Below are 20,166 nucleotides of genomic sequence, written 5' to 3'. Positions count from 1 at the left end.
GATCATCCCGGCAGGCAACAAACCATAGAGCCAACGGAAAGAAGAGTAGTTGCAAATAAACTTAAAACTTAGTTAACTTTTATAATTACAGAAAATATACTGATTTGCTAAAAATAAATAAGATGTGATGTATTTAGCACTTCACTATAAAGAATGAACACCAGGACATTTATAAATGGTGAATGAGGCTCAATAGCTTAGTACGATAAACGCTGGCTAGATAGGAGTGCATACGCCGTGGAGCACTATGGGGGGGTTATGTTTTGCTGCATACTTTTGTTACCTTGAGGTAGATAACACATGTGTACCAAATTCGGCATTCATTTTCAGTTGCTGCTGGTATCATGTATTTTAAGAAATGTGTACAGTATGAAAAACTTGAAAATACTAATGAATGGAAAATGTTTCAGGAAAAAATAGATCTTTTCAGGCAATTATGTACAGTCTCACTGTGTAAGTTTCAAGACAAGGTTTTGCTTCCCAGAAAACAGGTCACTGGTCTATGAGACCTGTTTCATACTGGCGTATCTTGTCTCTTCCTGCACTACATTGTTTTGCTCGATTCTTTGTGTGTGTGTGTGTGTGTGTGTGTGCAAATGACATGCCGGTTCAAATGACAACTAACTCACGTGTAGAAAAAAAGTCTGTGTTTTACAAACTCACTTTGATTTATGACTTCCTTTGCTCTCTAACACTGTAAAAAATCCTATGAAATTGTGTCCATATTGGAACATGGAGTTTGGGATAACCTAAATCTGTGTTTCTAGGCCATGCTCACTCATAACGGTCCCAGAATAAACTCTTACTCCCTTTAAGATAGAGCCATGGCTTTTATGTCAAAGGGTAGGTTCCGACTACATAGAAAGCTCCATGGCAGCACTGTACACATGAGACTCTTTCTCAAAATGAATGAATGAGTGAATGAATAAATAAATAAAAATTTCCCAGCATGGCAACTGCAGGACAGCTGAGTATGAATGTCTTGAGTCCTGATGTCCCTAATTATGTGTCACTCTCTGCTGCTGTCCCTGTTTTATTCCCTCACACTGCAAGGAGCAGACAACCAAGCCCCCTCAGTGGGGAGGCAGACACATCCTCACGATGGTCCTCTTGTAATGGATATAGATTTGTGAGATAATCCTGGGCACAGGGGTAAATGACTTGGTTTGGGGTGTCAGCAAAGGTCCCGGAGACTTAGAAGAGCCCCGTCTGGGATAGTCATCATGGATGGAAAACTAAGCTCAAACTCACATCTCCCTGCACCGCACTCTGATAGGTGCACTCTTGCTTCTCAGAGCGCTACACTCTGCCCAGCCAGCCTTTCTTGTCCACCTCACTCCTGTGCTCTGCGATTTCCACCTCAGGGCCAATTTTAAGACACAGAAAGGCATAAACTAAAACGCAAACTGTCTCCTTCAGCCCTCATGAATTGTATTTGATGACCATGCACCAGCCCAACTCTCCTTCATTTTTTTCATTTTTGAATCTGGAGCTTCTTTAAGGACGTGTTATGTGCAAGATGCCTTTGTGGAAAACCTTCCATGGTCTGCTCCATCCTGCCCCCTTTGGCTTGCCTCTTTGCTTGTGGGAGGCTCACAGTCTACTACTACTGAGCGACAGTCCACTGCATTCCCGCTAGAGGGAGGAAAAGCTCCGATTTCGCTCATTTCCAGGGGAGCTGCTCTGTCTGCTTGATAACCACTTTCCTCATTACACACAAAATGCACAGCCTGGAAAAACAACAGTAGTTCCTTTCATTTTTATTTAAATGCCGACTCTAATGGGAAAACAAAGGACAGACTGAAGAACATTTCTAGGTCAAAGTAGCAAGTCTTTCAAAGTGGCTAATTTCGTGCTTCAAGAATTCTAAATACAGCCCGGAGGTCAGAAAAATATTCAAAGAAAGGCCATGGTGATCACGGGGCTCAATCTCTTTAATAGTTGTGGAAAATGAGGCCTAGAGAGGGACCTTCCCTGCTCTGGGTCATATAATTTGTAACAGCAGATGCGTGCCAGAGTAATAAATTTTGCAACTCTTTCTCTAGTGCTTTTTATAACTTGATGGCTTGTGTCAGCATATTAGGGACAGTAAATAATACACAAGCATACTTACACACAGGCACACACTCGTATTTTCTTCCTTGTAAGGTTTATGATTTGGGATCTGGCACGAGGAAACATTCTCTGCTTTTATGTAGACTTGTTCATTTGTTTTCAAAATGTCCCCTCCTGAGTCCCCTCGTTTCATTGCATCCCATGTGGACACACTGCTTATGTTGGATTTTGCTAATAATGGTGCCTACAAGGCCTCAGTTCTTGGAATGACTAAACAGCCATCAACATACCAGGGTTTAGAAAACACATCGTAAACTTTTTCCTGTGGAGTTTCCAATGTTTTTTATTAACATTCATGATATTAATGGCTCTGCTTATTTTGACATAATTGAGGATGTGTTCCACTTCTGCAGAATAAGAGTGCAATCAAAGTTCACTCTGGCTCACCTGCTGTGCTGTCTCTTCCCATTCTAATGCAGTCCTGGTTCATCTCTGAGGTGGGGAAGGTTTTTTCTGAGTTTTAACTGAAAGCAAAACCAAATGAAAGCAACAACACAGAGTTCCCCCTACACCTCCGAGTGTTACAACCTGTATTTCTTGGCTATTTTTACTTGCCAAAAGCTTGCACTAAATGCAAAGGGTTTAGAGTTAGTGGAGTGGAAAGATGTGTCTTTCAGGAGAAATGTGGGCAGAACTATGGTTTTGTTTTTTAATTTAAAATGATGGATGTCCCTTCTTTTATGTGCATATATACAGGTTGATAGACGGAGGAATTAGTATCTTTTCCAACTGGATGTATGTGACCTCTAAGAAGTCATTCTTTGTCCCTGGGCTTCAATTTGTCTATTTACAATTCGAGACCTGACTCCAAGAGGTCTGTAGGTCCCTTATTTCTACTAGGCCATTGCTTCATCTGAATTAAAATGGGATTTACTATTCCATTCTAATGTCTAACAGTATGGAAACACAGGGTATGGGTGAGTTTCAGCAAGTTGGGAAAATGTGGATTTTGCATATTATGTATTCTATATACACCTCTTTCTACAATATCTTTAAGTGGGTCTTTTGCATAAAACCTCCCCTCTGAGTTGGGGGCAACGATGACAGCAAAAGGACTAGTAAATAGGTGACTACTCATCTCAATCCCTTTTAGTTTAGCACCCTTGATGTCCGTATGAAGGCAGAGTAAACCATTCCCTCCACCTCAACCCCCATCCCTATCCCGACTCCCAGCCCCACTTGCATGACACTCTACTGTCCCTACAGTCTAATCACTGAATTGTGTCCCTTCAATATTGAGTTCTAATAGATGCTCCATCTATTCATCTCCCTAAGAGCTTCATTCAGTTCTCCTAGCATCACCATTAACAGACCTTCATTAACTATTCCTCTAACTTAGTACCTCTTGTCAGTCTAGTTGGCTCAAACTCATGAGTATTTTTCACACTTACGTCTATATCATGCTTATATCTGTATTCCACATTCATAGTCAGAGCCTCACTATTGTTTTGAGGTTGGACAGCAATAGATCTTTGACCCTATCCCATGTGCGTTTGGCTCTATAGACAGAGAAGGAAAGCTGCAGTTGAGATGTCATAAGCCATTGGCTCTCAGCCTTCCTAGTGCAGTGACCTTTTTAATAGTTTCTCATGCAGCGCTCCTCCAACCACAGAATTATTTATTGTCACTTCATAACTATAAGTTAGCTACTGCTATGAATCATAATGTAAATGTCTGATATGCAGGATATCTGACAATCAACCCCTGTGAATGGTCTTTCAACATCTGAAGGAGTTGCAACACACAGGTCGAGAACCACTATTGAAAATGATGGCAGAGTCAGCATCAAGTGAATGTTCTTTTAGGACAGAGAGAAATCAAGCCAAACTGAGCCCCCGGAACCTCAGAGGTGCACAGTAGCATTGTATGGAGTTCCTTATGTTTATATTATTGTGCCTATGGTCTAAATCACCCCCAGCAGTTTATTTGGGAACAACTGTAAACATTCTTTGCATCCTCTAAAGAAGAAGCAGCTGACACCTTTAATTGGGAAATCCTGGAACATAAGGACTAGATCCTGAATGATTTCAAGTCTTTGCTCTTTCCATACACTTGTAGATCTTTTAATGTATGAATAGGAAATCTTCTTAAAGACTGTGTGTACAGACGCATGCATGTGTGTGCATATGTGTGTCTGCATATGCATGCACATTGAGGCCAAACAGAGGTCAGTTTTTGCAGTCATTTCTTAGTTTATTTATTTCTGAGACCTGGGACTAGCTGATTTTGATAGGCTGTCTGTCTAGCCAGTCCAGGAATCCTTCTGTCTTTACCTCCTCAGCACTGAGATTACAAATAAATCCATATCACTGAGCCTGACTTTTTCACATGGCTTCTGAAGACTGAGCTCAGCAATCACTAGACCAATGGAGCTGTCTCCCCATCCCTACTGCAGCCATTTTAACACATAGAGGATCTACCCATTGGCTGCTCTGATACCTTTTGCCAGTATAGAGGGTTTAGAGTATAGGGGCAGTGCTTTATGTTCTCATTTGGTTTTCCTCCTGGGCTACAGAGACAGATGAGAAACAGGGAAGCACACAGAGCTGATCTAAGTACTCTAGATTTGTGTATCTGGTGAGAGATCTCAGACTAGAGCAGCCTTGTGGTGTGTCGTAGGATGCTGGGGAAACATTGGAAGATGTTTGAATATATTGGATGAGAATGAGGAAGCCAGGTAGATGATTATGAAGGCTCCATCAGGGTCAAATACCCTAAGGTGATTGGGAAATATGCGTTGTATTCAAAGAGCTGTAAAGGATGAGAAGGAGCCTCTGGTGGCTTGCCCATCTATTTTGAGAACTAAAATCTGGGCTTGGATCTTTCTCTATATGTGTTGTGGAAGAGAGAGAGAGAGAGAGAGAGAGAGAGAGAGAGAGAGAGAGAGAGAGAGAGAGAGAGAGAGAGACAGAGAGACAGAGACAGAGTGACAGAGAGACAGAGAGACGGTCTATCTGTCTGTCTGTCTGTCTCTCTCACTCTGTGTGTGTGTGTGTGTGTGTGTGTGTGTGTGTGTGTGTGTAATGGTAGGGCATGTGCATCAATAAATTCAAGCAGGACTGGAGAAATAGACTTTAAAAATTAAAGAAAAAAATGTGATTCAGGGACATGCCCCCTGCAGCCTCACAAACATTTTTTTTAAATAGCTAATTTTATTTTCTGAAGCAAGGAACTCCAGGTTGCAGCTAAAGTCTCAGGTAGCAAGAAGAGGGAGGATCCAGCTAGGAACTGGAAGCTGTGCTGCGCTCATCTAGTCTCAGGGAAACCCCCGAGTCTGGCCTTCTCAGAAATGGGATTCCTGATCCTGTCTTTTCTCAGAGACCTGGGCCAAGTGATCTTTTCCAAAGGATGGAAGCCTTCCTGGAAGTCATCACCTTTATTTTATTTTTTTTTCACATTTCCCAGAAAAGCCCAGATTCTCAGGCCCATGTATGTGAATTATCTATAGTACTGTGAAATGTCAAGAAGTGGCAAGAGCCTCTGTAATTAACCGGCTTCATAAGCACTCATCGGAAGTCGGGTGATGGGATCCATTTCTCTTCCTCCTTGACATTTACGTAGCACACTTTAGCATTTAGAATATATGATTTCATTTTATTGTCATAACAAGCCCATGAACTAGTTAAGCATAAAGGATGGCTCTCCCCTACCTTCTCTCTTTCCTTTGCTTCAAAACTGAGAATTAAATGGATTTGATATAGTGAAAATTCCTATAATTCTAGTAACCCTGTGTGTGTGTGCATGCGTGCACGTGCGTGTGTTACACACATGTGTGTTACACACATGTGTGCACAAGCATGCATGTCCACGTATGTTTTAAGGCATGGACAATAGCTCAATTGGTAAAGGACTTGCTGTACAGACATGAGAGTCTGATCTCCTGAGACTCCATAGAAACAAAACGAAACAACAAGAACCCCAACCGGTGGTTGTATTTGTAATCCCAGCAGTGGGGACGCTGGAGACCCTTAAGGGTTACTGGCCACCCAGCTGCATGGGATAAGTGAGTTCCAGGCCAGTGAGGGACCTTATCTCCACCAAACAAGATGAGGAAGGACTGAGGAAGAGATTTGACGTTGATCCGTGCCTTGTGTGCATGCCTTACATATGAATGAACACGTATACAAAATGAACAAGCATTCAAAGATAGCATGGTGACTTAATGGGGAAAAAGGCACCAGCCTAGGCAACAGGAATATACAGATATCAAGAGATGACAGAAAGCTTCGAAAAACATATCAAGACTTTTAAAATGTGTTTACCTTTCACAGACCTAAAACTTTATGAGAAATTTCCCTAAAGGCATAATTAGAACTGCAATAAAAGGCTAATAAACTGAAAACATATGAGCATATTGTTAATCATGACATCTCGAGCAAGGCTAGCCATTCTTGACAAAAGAGTAAGGAATCAGGGGATTTCAGCATAACACTAGGATGAAAAGAACAGGAAGTTAACTGTGCATCAGGGTTGCACAAAAGTAACCTGGTCTCCTGACTTCTTCCTGTTTGCAAAGTCATTTCAGGATCCTGGAGCTCTAAGAAGATGGAGGTATAGCTGAAGACTGGAAGAGTTAGCACACAGCCATAGCATCTACTGGAAGCCTGAAGAGAAAAACAGTGCTGATCCTGCCCAGGGAGCTGTGGAAGGAGAAAAGCCCCGCGGCCAAACTCGCTGCCTGCAGGGACACAAAAGGATCACTAGGTACTGTAACACCCTGAGCCTTAGATTTCTGGTGGTGCAAACTGCCAGGGGTATGCCTGCACTCAGGAACTGAGGACGTAGGCGGCTTTTGGCTGCCAGCCCACCGGGCTTGGGGCCTGTGTCCTGCCCAGGAAGCTGTGGAAGGAGAGAAGCCCCACAGCCATATTTGCTGTCTGCAGGGACACAAAAGGATCACTAGGTACTGTATCACACTGAGCTTTATATTTCTGGTGCTGCAAACCGCCAGAGGTCTGCCTGCACTCAGGAACTGAGCACATAGGCGGTTCATCTGCAAGCCAGTCCATTGCAGGACCTGTGTCCTATGTGAGAATCACCAGAGGGAGTGACCCCCACCACAACTTCTTCCCTCCATAATAGAGCAGACAGAGAACACCTGGTTAACCTTGACAACCTAAGTATAGCATTGCTTGAGGCAAGACTGAGAAGGGCTCCAAAGGCACAAAAGAGGAAGCCAGCATATCAGTAATCTGTGCCAGAAGAAACCCAGTCATCCAGTGGTGCAGAGATAATCTTAAAGATCCACAGTAGGTTGAAGCACCAGCCAGTGACAATAAGACCATCTAACTCCTGGGAGAACCAGATGGCTAAAGGCAAACGTAGGACTGTTACTAACAGAAACCAAGGAATTATGGCAGCATCTGAACCCAATTCTCCAACATTAGCAAGTCCTGGATACCCCAACACACCAGAAAAACAAGATTTGAATTTAAAATCACTGGTCATGATGCTAGTACAGGAACACATGAAGGACATACTTAAAGAAATTCAGGAGAAAATGGATCAAAAATTAGAAGCCCTTACAAGGGAAACGCAAAAATCATTGAAAGAAATTCAGGAGAATACAGAAGCCAATAAGGAGGAAACGCAAAAATCACTTAAAGAAATACAGGAGAACCTTGATCAACAGGCAGAAGTCATGAAAGAGGAAACACAAAAATCACTTAAAGAATTAGAGGAAAACACAAACAAGCAAATGACATAACTGAGCAAAAATTTCCAGGATCTAGAAACAGAAGTAGAAATAACTAAGAAAGCACAAAGGGAGACAACTTTGGAGATAGAAAACCTTGGGAAGAAATCAGGGACCATAGACGCAAATATCAACAACAGAATACAAGAGATAGAAGAAAGAATCTCAGATGCCGAAGATACCATAGAAACCATGGACTCAACAGTTAAAGAAACTGCAAATTGCAAAAAGCTTGTAACCCAAAATATCCAGGAAATCCTGGACACAATGAGAAAGCCAAATCTAAGGATTATAGGTATTGATGAGAGTGAAGATTTACAACTTAAAGGGCCAGCAAATATCTTCAACAAAGTTATGGAAGAAAACTTCCCTAACTTAAAGAGAGAGATGCCCATGAATATACAAGAAGCCTACAGAACTACAAACAGACTGGACCAGAACAGAAATACCTCCCATCACATAATAATCAAACCCCCAAATGTACTAAACAAAGAAAGAATACTTAGGGCAGTAAGAGAAAAAGGGCAAGTAACATATAAAGGAAGACCTATCAGAATTACACCAGATTTCTCACCAGAGACCATGAAAGCTAGAAGATCCTGGGCAGAGCTCATGCAGACTCTAAGAGAACACAAATGCCAGCCTAAACTACTATACCCAGCGAAACACTCAATTACTATAGATGGAGAAACCAAGATATTCCATGACAAAACCAAATTTACACAATATCTTTCTACAAACCCAGCCCTACAAAGGATAATAGGGGAAAAGCACCAGTACAACGAGGGAAACTATACCCTGGAAAGAGCAGGATATTAAGCTTCTTTCATCAATAACCACTACTCCTTGATATCTCTTAATAGCAACGGACTCAATTCCCCAATAAAAAGACATAGACTAACAGACTGGTTACGTAAACAGGACCCTACATTTTGCTGCATACAGGAAACATACATCAATGTCAAAGACAAAAACTACCTTAGAGTAAAAGGCTGGAAGACAATTCTATAAGCAAATGGTCCCAGGAAACAAGCTGGAGTTGCCATTCTAATTTCAGATAAAATTGACTTTCAACCTAATGTCATCAAAAGAGACATGGAAAGTCACTACTTGCTGGCCAAAGGAAAAATCCAACAAGAAGAACTCTCAATCCTGAACATCTATGCCCCAAATACAAGGGCGCCCTCATTCATAAAAGAAACTTTACTAAAGCTCAAAGTACACATTGCACCTAACACAATAATTGTGGGTGACTTCAACACTCCACTTTCACCAATGGATCAATCAGGAAAACAGAAACTAAACAGGGAGACAATGAAACTAACTGAAGCTTTGAACCAATTGGAGTTAACAGATATATATAGAACTTTTTATCCCAAAGCAAAAGAATATACCTTTTTCTCAGCACCTCATGGTACCTTCTCCAAAATAGATCATATAGTTGGTCACAAGACAGACCTCAACAAATATAAGAAGACTGAAATAATCCCAAGCCTCCTATCAGATCACTATGGAGTAAAAGTGGTCTTTAGTAACAGTAAAAACAACAGAAAGCCCACATACACATGGAAACTGAACAATACTCTACTCAATGATACCTTGGTCAAGGAAGAAATAAAGAAAGAAATCAAAGATTTCTTAGAATTTAATGAAAATGAAGGCACAACATACCCAAATCTGTGGGATACAATGAAAGCAGTGCTAAGAGGAAAACTCATAGCTTTGAGTGCCTCCAAAAAGAAATTCAAGAGAGCTTACACTAGAAGATTAACAGAACAACTGAAAACCCTGGAACAAGAAGAAGCTAATTCATCCAGGAGGAGGAGAAGACAGGAAATCATCAAACTCAGGGCTGAAATCAATCAAGTAGAAACAAAGAGAACCATACAAAGAATCAACAAGACCAAAAGCTGGTTCTTTGAAAAAATCAACGAGATAGATAAACCGTTAGCCAGACTAACCAAAAGGCACCGAGAAAGTATCCAAATTAACAAAATTAGAAATGAAACGGAGATATTACAACGGAAACCGAGGAAATTCAAAAAATCATCAGATCCTACTACAAAAACCTGTACTCAACACAACTGGAGAATCTGGAGGAAATGGACATTTTCTTAGATACCAATTCCCAAAATTAAACCAGGATCAAATAGACCATCTAAACAGACCCACAACCCCTAAAGAAATAGAAGGGGTCATAGATAGGCTTCCAACCAAAAAAAGCACAGGACCAGATGGTTTCAGTGCAGAATTCTATCAGACCTTCAAAGAAGACTTAACACCAATACTCTTCAAACTTTTCCACCAAATAGAAACAGAAGGAACACTACCCAACTCCTTCTTCAAAGCCACTATTACGCTGATACCAAAACCACACAAAGATCCAACTAAGAAAGAGAATTTCAGGCCAATTTCCCTTATGAATATCGATGCAAAAATACTAAATAAAATTCTTGCCCACCGAATCCAAGAACACATCAAAACGATCATCCACCATGATCAAGTAGGTTTCATCCCAGGTATGCAGGGATGGTTCAATATAAGGAAATCCATAAATGCTATCCACTACATAAACAAACTCAAAGGAAAAAAACACATAATCATTTCATTAGATGTTGAAAAAGCATTTTACAAAATTCAGCATCCTTTCATGCTAAAAGTCTTGGAAAGGACAGGAATTCAAGGCCCATATCTAAACATAGTAAAAGCAATATACAGCAAACCAGTAGCCAACATCAAACTAAATTGAGAGAAACATGAAGCAATCTCACTAAAATCAGGGACTAGACAAGGCTGCCCCCTCTCTCCATATCTTTTCAATATAGTACTTGAAGTTCTAGCTAGAGCAATTAGACAACAGAAGGAAGTCAAAGGGATACAAATTGGAAAGGAAGAAGTCAAACTATCACTGTTTGCAGATGATATGATCGTATACTTAAGTGACCCTAAAAACTCTACTAGAGAACTCCTACAGCTGATAAACAACTTCAGCAAAATGGCTGGCTACAAAATCAACGCAAGCAAATCAGTAGCCTTTATATATTCAAAGGATAAGCAGACTGAGAAAGAAATTAGGGAAATGACCCCCTTCACAATAGCTAAAAACAGCATAAAGTATCTTGGGGTGACTCTAACCAAACAAGTGAAAGACCTATATGACAAGAACTTCAGATCTCTGAAGAAGGAAATTGAAGAAGATCTCAGAAAATGGAAAAACCTTCTATGCTCGTGGATTGGCAGGATTAATATAGTTAAAATGGCCATCTTGCCAAAGGCAATCTACAAATTCAATGCGCCAGGCAGTGGTGGCACATGCTTGTAATCCCAGCAATCTGGGAAGCAGAGGCAGGCGGGTTTCTGAGTTCGAAAAGAAACTGGGGAAGACCCTGGAGGACATGGGCACAGGGGAAAAGTTCCTGAATAAAACACCAATAGCTTATGCTCTAAGATCAAGAATTGACAAATGGGACCTCATAAAACTACAAAGTTTCTGTAAGGCAAAGGACACCGTCAAAAGGACAAAACATCAACCAACAGACTGGGAAAGGATCTTCACCAACCCTAAACCCGACAGAGGGCTAATATCTAATATATACAAAGAACTCAAAAAAGTAGAACCCAGAGAACCAAATAACCCCATTAAAAAGTGGGGTATGGAGCTAAACAAAGAATTTTCACATGAAGAACTTCGGAGAGCTGAGAAACACCTTAAGAAATGTTCAACATCATTAATCATTAGGGAAATGCAAATCAAAAGAACCCTGAGATTTCACCTCACACCAGTCAGAATGGCTAAGGTCAAAAACTCAGGAGACAGCAGGTGTTGGCGAGGATGTGGAGAATGAGGAACATTGCTTCACTGCTGGTGGGATTGCAACATGGTGCAACCACTTTGGAAATCAGTCTGGCGGTTCCTCAGAAAACTGGGCATGTCACTTCCTGAGGACCCTTTTATACCACTACTGGGCATATATCCACAGGATTCTTCAGCATGCAATAAGGACACATGCTCCACTATGTTCATAGCAGCCCTATTTGTAGTAGCCAGAAGCTGGAAAGAAACTAGATGTCCTTCAACGGAGGAATGGATACAAAAAATGTGGTATATTTACACAATGGAGTACTATTCAGCCATTAGAAACAATGAATTCATGAAATTCTTAGACAAATGGATGGAGCTGGAGAACATCATACTAAGTGAGGTAAGCCAGTCTCAAAAGATCAATCATGGTATGCACTCACTAATAAGTGGATATTAGCCTAGAAACTTTGAATACCCAGGACATAATCCACAAATTAAATGATGTCCAAAAAGAATGGAAGAGTGGCCCCTGGTTCTGGAAAGACTCAGTGCAAGAGTATAGGGGAATTCCAGAACAGGGAAGTGGGAAGGGGTGGATGGAAGAATAGGGGGACGGGAGAGGGCTTATGGGACTTGCGGGGAGTGGGGACTCAGGAAAGGGGAAATCATTTGCAATGTAAATAAAAAAAATTTAAAAAAAAAAGAAAAACAGAGCCAGATCAAGCTTTGAGTGCTGAGGTGTGGGGTGGGTGAAGGGCGGGACCCCCACTGATCTACAATGCTTCTTAAATCTTGCTTACTCCTGAGAGTCAGAACTAGGTTTAAGGACCTTGGGGATTATTAGCTATCCAAATAAAATTTGAAGAAACTATTGTGACATTCTTTTCTGTTATTTTCCCTCTTTAAATTTTTTTAAATTAAATTATTTAAATTTGCTTTTAACATTTCCATGCACATAAAACACATTCTGATTTCTCTGGCCTTCCACCCCTGTCAGGTCTCCCACCCTCTCTCCTTCACCTATAAATTGTTCTCTCAGATCTTCCTTTTAGTTTGAGATCCACTCACTGGGTTTAACCCAGGTTTGTCTGTATAACTGTTTTCTTACCTGTAGATTATGGATGGAAACTGAAGTTAAGTAAGCAGTGTTTTTGTGCCTTGTATTTACCAGTTAAGGTTATAAGACTGTTACTAACTCTTTCCTTCATTGGAAATATGGTGCAGATATTCTTTCCATTCTACACACAGGGACTCAAGACTAGGTAGGTCAGCCACCAGCTCAAGGCTGAGGTTTTAAACTTTCTGACCCTCTCTGGGAGCTCCCCAGGCCTTGCCTAGCATTCTGCTCAGTGCTTGGAAATTTCCAAGGAGTGGCTTCGGTTGTGATGGATGGGAACCTCGTGTTCTACCTGTGGTCAGGCAGTCACACATCTTGATATCTTAAGGTGAGTTTCAGTCTGAAGCTGGCTTTCTGTTCCTTCACAGGAGACATGGCTTGCACAGAAAACCAATATTCAGGACCCTCATCTCCTGGGTGTTGGTCAAGCTTTATGTTTTCAGCTCCCAGAAATCACCGGGAGCTGAGGTAGGATGGGGTTGTTACCCAGGAGCTCACTTACCTCCCCCTTCCTTCTAGTCACCTCTCCTCAGAGGACCCCGAGACACACTTAGAGCTGTCAGCTCCTCAGCTTCCCCTCTGTGTACAGGTGGATTTGGATAGCTCCAGGAGCTTCTATAGAAAAAATTCATAACAAATACTCTTCAGAGTCTAAGATTGTATTCTATTCATTTCTAATTTGTTCAAATTGGATAACCAGCATTGGCATAAAAAAGTGCATTGGTGTAATTATGCCAACAGTGTAGAGTACACTCATATTTAAATGCATGTGGGTCACACACATGAATAATTTTATTACATTGTTTGCATTTGTGTTTAATATAAATTGAGACCAAGTATCTGAGTCTTTTCTGGGTCTATTTCTGTCTCTTCACAAATCTGATCATTGTATCCTGCCCAGTCTTGTCTTTTGAGAAGTGCAAGGCATTTCCTTATATATTTAAGTATGTGTTCCGCAGTCCCATGGCTATATTTATATTTTCCAGTTTAGTGTTTGGCTATTTGTTTTCTGAAAAACAGTCTTCTTTTATGTACTAAAAGGTATGAATCTTGAAAGGTTTTTAATTTCCATGCTTTTAAATTCTCAGTGCTTTGACTGAGATGACCCTCATAGCTGCACATATTTCAATGCTTTGTCCCCAGGTAGTGGAAACGTATGGGAAGGATTGAGAGCTAGGGCATTGTTGGACAGAGAATGTCATTGCAGGTGGACTTTGAAGGATCAAAAACCTCACACCATTCACACTAGTTTTCTCTCTCTCTACCTTTCTCTGTCTCTCTGTCTGTCCCTGTCTTTCTGTCCCTGTCTATCTCTCTCTATGTCTCTCTCCCTCTGTCTTGTGCCTGTGGATCACTCTCAGCTACTCCTCTAGTTCCATGCCTGTCTGCTGCCCGACTTTAACTTTCTAAAACTAAGCCCTGGATAAATTCTTTTTTCCGTAAGTTGCCTTGGTCACATGTCTTATTACAACAATAAAAACGTAATTAAGTGAGGCACATGACTCACTTGGAAATTGTCCTCAATTTAAGAGCTTATGTTTTACATTGCTTGTTTCTGTCTTGTGATTCTAGGAAGTGAACCCAAGGCTTCTTCAATGCCAGACACCCACTTTGCTACTGAGCTATACCCATCTGAAGATAAATAATTTTAAAATAAAATCTCATTTCTCTTTTAGCTTGCAGTTTTGGCTTTTTGGGAATTTTTAAGATTCATTCACTTTATGCAGATGAGTGTTTGGCTTGCATGCAAGTGTACCAGATGCCCACCTGGTGTCCACAGAGATGAGAAGTCAGTGCTAAATACCCTGGAACTGGAGTTAGAGACAGTTACTAGTGACCAAGTTGGTGCTAGGAACTAAATCAGGGTCCTGTATAAGAGCAGCAAATACTCTCAACCACTGGGCAACCTCTCCATCACATTAGCTCTTTATTTCTATTTGTGATGACCATGAATATTCTTTTAGTGTTAAGATAAAATGGATATTTTCAAACTTGTGATATAAAGGGTCCTTTTTTGCAAACAGAGGGTCACAAAACAAAACAAAACAAGGCATGGATGTGGAGCAGTGACTTATAGGGAGGACATGGGGAATGACAGGGGTGGGAGGGAGCTGAGAGAGGACAGGAATCAACATAAACAATGCCTTATGTACTTGTATGAAATTGCAGACAAATTTAGGTAAATATTCAAAGATATGTTTTTTTAAAGAGCCTTAAAAATCATGTGCTTGTCTGAGTGTGGGTGCGCATGGGTAAAGGGTATTTGCAGGGGCCAGAAGAGAGCATTAGATCCCCTGGAATTGGAGCTGCAGGCAGTTGTGTTGTGTGCTGCCTGGTGTGGGTCTTGGGAACTGAACTCTGGTCCTGTGGAAGAGCAGCCTGAGCTCTTATCTGCAGTCATCTGTCTGGTCCTAGTTTTCTTTTTACTTTTCTTGAGGTCTGTTTATGCTAAGAGCCATATTTTGCACTAGAAACCTAAGGAGAAGAGGAAATGTTTTTCATATACACAAAGCTAAATATCATGTCAGCAAGAGATTGATTTCCTTTCAAAAACATGGGACAGTGCCTCAAACACAGTTGTTGCTCATTGAGTTCTCTATGAGCTGGCAAAGGCTCTAGACCTTGCCATTGAATTCTAACAAACCACAGGGTACACTTTGCTGTCTGTAGCACCCCATACAATACTACTACTCTTATGGCCATAAGCCTTAGTACTAACACAAATAGAAAGTGAACCAAAGTTAGTGCATTTTCAACATTCCAGGGTTGAGGCAGAGGAAATGGCTCAATGGGAATGGGGCTTGCTATACAGCTGTGAGGAATTGAGTTCAGAGCTCCAGGATGTATGTAAAGTCATACATATTAGCTCAGCGGTTACTCAACACACCTATAACAAAATGGGAAGTGGAGACAGAAGAGTACAGGCTATGGGTGTGTCTACTTGCCTGGTATACATAGTGGTAAGCAACACTTAAGGTGGTGGACAAGAACTGGAACCAAGGTTTTCCCTCAGATCTGCACACATACACAGATTACACATACACATTGCATATATATGTTCCAAGGATTCCTGAGTTGATTCCTGCTGTCTCGGGTGGGTATTCGAAAAGATACATGAGTATCTGGAATGACCCCTCTTCCTGACCCGCTAATCATGATTCAGGTTTTGCATTAAGTGTTTTTGTAGAATTGCATTTAAAACTCTTCACCATCCGCTGAAGCTGGTGTTGTAAGACTCATTAATGTTACATGTTGGCTTCTGTCCCAGGGCATGAGATCGGGCACTCCATGGTGATAATTCCCTCCTAATTGGTTGTAAGTAATGTGTTGCCATCCTGGAATTTGTCACTTACCAAAATGGACCTTAGCAAATGGACCATGTTCTCCATCTAAATGTAAATTCACACACACTAAAACACAGCTTGCTGAGAGGTGGCGGGATCAGGAAGAAAAGGTGACAGAAAGACTGTACAGTCTCAAGCCTCAGAGCTGGCTGGCTGCTTGCCCATCTCCTGATGAGAAAAGGTTGTAGAAAGAAGCCAAATTACTAATGGAGGACCTGGGGCAGACCACCTGGCTCAGTGCTGAGTGGGTCTCCTGAGTATGTAGGTATTCTTTGAAGGTCTGATTTCTTGTGAATAATGTGAAGAACCTTGGCCACATCCAAGATTCCCACCCTCTGTCAGGAAGATTCTTCTAGGCCATGTTGGAGGACATGGCTCTGAGCCGGTGAGGGTCCCAGTCTTTCTATTCAGCACCACAGGCCCCTATCTTACCTATTTTGCCCCTTAGCTCCTCTTGGAGATCGAACAACAGTTCAATACTCTCACTCCCTGACTTCCTTCAGCTCTCACAGTCTGATATATGGCTCCCTGCACCCATTTCCTGCTCCATCTATGTACTCATGCAGCCAAATAAGAAGGCACCTAAGCCTCCTGATCTTTTGCTCTATGAACAAGCATGATGGAGTCAGGTCCAAGGTGCCTTCTGGCCTCCTGCTCTTCTCACTAGACACAGAGAGACTGAAGAGCAGGAACAGCTGTCAGAACCCCAGACAGCGTTGGGAACTCATGGGAGCAAGACCTCATAGGGCAGCTGGTCCACCTCTGGAAAAGAACAGACATAGAAAAGGATGATGTGTCCCTGTGTGGGACTTCCAGGGTTGGAAGAGAATGACGATGCAGGAAGGTGCCTACCTGACCCAGTGGGCATGAGTCAGCAGATGACCTGGGCCAGGAGCTCATCACAAGTGAACATTCTCCAAGGCCAGAGTAGAGAGAAGCAAGGAGGCATGGGGATGTCTAAAAACTTCCAGATGAGAGACATACTGGCTTTCTTTGTGTTACACAAACTATCAATGACCTCTAGTCCTTTGGTTCTGATCCTACCTCCTCTCTCTATTTGTGTTCTTCTGAGCTGTGATTTTTTTTTTTTAACAAAGAACTCCAGTAGTCTTAAGGTTTCTGCCCCAGTGTAGCCAATTTGCACAAGAAGTGTTGGTGCCAGAGGAATTCTGGTTGCCCTGGCAACCAGCTGAAACTGTAAGAACAGACTCTGCTAAAGAAGCATTCATGGGAGAGAAGGATCAAGGGACAAAAATGAAGGAAGATCAGCAAGGATCCCTACTTCTGCCCTTACTAGGTTGCTGGGGAATACTAATGAATGATGTAAGCTACTGTCCTCTCTCACATCTTAAAAGGGGGAATTGGGGCTGGAGAGATGTCTCAGCAGTTAAAAGCATGTGCTGTTCTTCAAGAGGACCAGAGTTCGGTTGCCTACACGCACATGGTGTCTCACAGACTGGCTGTAACTCCAGCCCCGGGAAATCTAATGCTATCTACTTCTGACCACCGTGGGCTACAGGCTCACAGTCTATCCATTCATCCATGCAGGCAAAATCACTCATACACATAAAAATTAAAAAAATAAATCTAAAACAATAAATAAAAAGGGGATTGGCTAGCTTTAAATTTCTAGTATCCATCCTTGAAGTTTGTTCTGGGAACTGTTAGAAAATGGATTGTCTTTTCTCATGTCTAAGATGTTTGTTTATTGACAGTAACTATTAATTTGGAAAGGTTAATGTGTGCTCTGACTGCCTTGTAGGTGTGTGTGTGCTGCTGCCGCTGTCAGAGTTTCGTGTTTGCATTCTGTTCCCTCCAGGCAGACAGAATCCATCATGTACACAGTATGTGCTGTCAGCCTGTAATTTTCCTGCACTTGTGGAAAAGTCAAGAATATAATTTTGGAGAAAACAAATGTAAATATTTAATTCCCAAAGGGCAGTTTTCCACCCTCAGATTCTTGCCTTTACTTACCACGTTTCCCACCAAATCCCTAGCTCCTGCCCCCTGCCAAACCACAGGAAAGCCAGAAGTCAGTGTGGCCCCAGCAAAGGCTGGAGACCCTTGCTCATTTCCTGCTGTGCATGTTACACCCTGGTGGGCAATGCTAGTGCTGGTATGCCACAATTCCCACATCCATTCAGGTTCTCTGAAGTTTAGAGGTTCTCTTCCCTGCATTCTAAGGCCATTGCTTTTATACTACACTAAAGCCATGCACCAACCCCAGCTATGAGAGGCAAAATTGGAAAAGATGTTTACAGTCCACAGATCCAAGGTAGAGCTTGTTGGAGCTTTGTCCTTCACTTGAATTCACTCTCCTACCATGTCTGAACTTCCTTAGCCTCATCTATTTGAAAATGTGACATTACTAATTTTCCAGTACCTCTTTTCTGGGCAGTATGCCTAGATGATTTGTGATATTCCATATCCTAAGGAGGCAGGTTCTGGGGATACACAGTAAGGCTCTGTTCTGAACGTCTCCAGGTTCTAACACAAGGTTTAAGACAGGAAGTGTGTTTCTGGTCAATTTTAAGGCAGTTATTTTATTTCTAGCACCCAAAGTTTGACTTTATTCTTTTGTTCTTCTTTCAAATCTTTAATCTTTTTATTTATTTATTTATTTTTTAAATTTTAGGAGCAGTGTGATACATATAGCTTTTGACTATCTGGATCAACTGGAGATCAGCATGTAGAAAAATGCAAATTGACCTATTCTTACCCATCTGTTTCCATTTTTAAAACAGTCAGCAGTGTCAGCATCTATGTTGCTGGTACAAGTGCCTCTCAATTTAGAAAGCTAAAACTATGTTTGTTAAGCACCTCCCTTGGCAACTACAATTCTGTTTGGTATATGTGAATTTGACCATTGGACACCTTATATAAGTACAATCACACAGTGTTAACCTCTCTGAACTTAGCTCACTTTACTCAATGCAGTCTCAAGATTCATCCATGTTGCAATAGGTGTCAGATTTTGCTTGAATGGTGTGAATACACCACACCCCCATCATGTATTCTTTTAATGGACACTTGAGTTGCTCCTATCTTTAGGAAAAATAATTCCTCTATAATGTCAGTTCTAACCCAAATATAGAAGCACGGCCAAGCACACTGATCAGTTCCCCTTGGATGCTTGTCATGTTGTGAGAGAGGTAAATAAATGTGATTCCATGAGCACACCATTAGGCAGTATTCCTTCATAGTTCCTGCTTGAGTCATGCTATTGATTCCTTCAGTGATGGACTAAGACCTGGAAGTATAAGTCAAATAAACTCTTTCTTTTCTACACTGCTGTTGACTAGAATGCTTTAGCACGGCACTAGAAAGCAAACTTGAACACCTGTGGTGAGTTGAATGGTACTTACCATGAAGATGCCTCAGAATCCTGACTCTAGAGCCTGTTCTAGATGTGAGAAGAGTTTTCTAGATATGAAGCCATGGATTTCAGGAGATGAACATGGCAGCCATGAATTTAAAGGCAAGTATTTCAGAAAGAAACTGCCCTGTGAAGGCACTAGCAAAGATTGAAGTTATGAAACCAGGAGCCACAAAAGGCCAGACGAGCTGGGGATTAGATCTTCTTCTGGGACTATGGGAAAATATGTGCTTTTGTTTAGATCACTGAGTTAGTGGTCACTTACTACAGTATTCTGAGGGTTTCCCATTCTCCCCAGTTTTCTCTCTTTCCCTTCTTTCTCTATATGGTAGAGTTTCACTAATGGAAAGTGTTACTGGAATGATGTGTTGTATGGATCAGGCAAAACAAGCAGGTGGACAGCTCTTGGAGCACTTAGGAGAGAGAGAGAAAGACAGAGAGACAGAGAGACAGACAGACAGACAGAGAGAGAGAGGGAGGGAGAGGGAGAAGGAGAGGGAGAGAGAGAGAACATGTGTGTGTGTGTGTGTGTGTACATATGTGTGTGTACATGTGTGTATAGGGGTTCTGACTGGGGAAGGATCAGAGTAGGGAGGAAAGAAAGTGGAGTCCACAGAGCAGTAGGTCAGTGGAGAATGTTCTAGAGCATGGAAAAAAGACAACATTTTTAACAAATGGTGCTGGATCAACTGGAGGTCAGCATGTAGAAAAATGCAA

The 20,166-nt window shown here is 41.6% G+C and overlaps 1 long non-coding RNA gene across 1 annotated transcript; it reads left to right on the top strand.

Moving 5' to 3' along the window:
* Positions 1-10,547: 10,547 nt before the first annotated feature.
* On the top strand, positions 10,548-14,367 carry LOC127686707 (uncharacterized). The gene is made up of 3 exons (XR_007978229.1): positions 10,548-12,012; positions 12,932-13,057; positions 14,302-14,367. It is a non-coding gene; the product is annotated as an uncharacterized LOC127686707 (long non-coding RNA).
* Positions 14,368-20,166: the final 5,799 nt, after the last annotated feature.

Source organism: Apodemus sylvaticus, chromosome 6 (assembly GCF_947179515.1).
Source record: "Apodemus sylvaticus chromosome 6, mApoSyl1.1, whole genome shotgun sequence".
NCBI classification, from domain to species: Eukaryota; Metazoa; Chordata; class Mammalia; order Rodentia; family Muridae; genus Apodemus; species Apodemus sylvaticus.
Note: the sequence above shows the minus strand (reverse complement) of the source record. Positions and strands in the feature narration are given on the sequence as shown.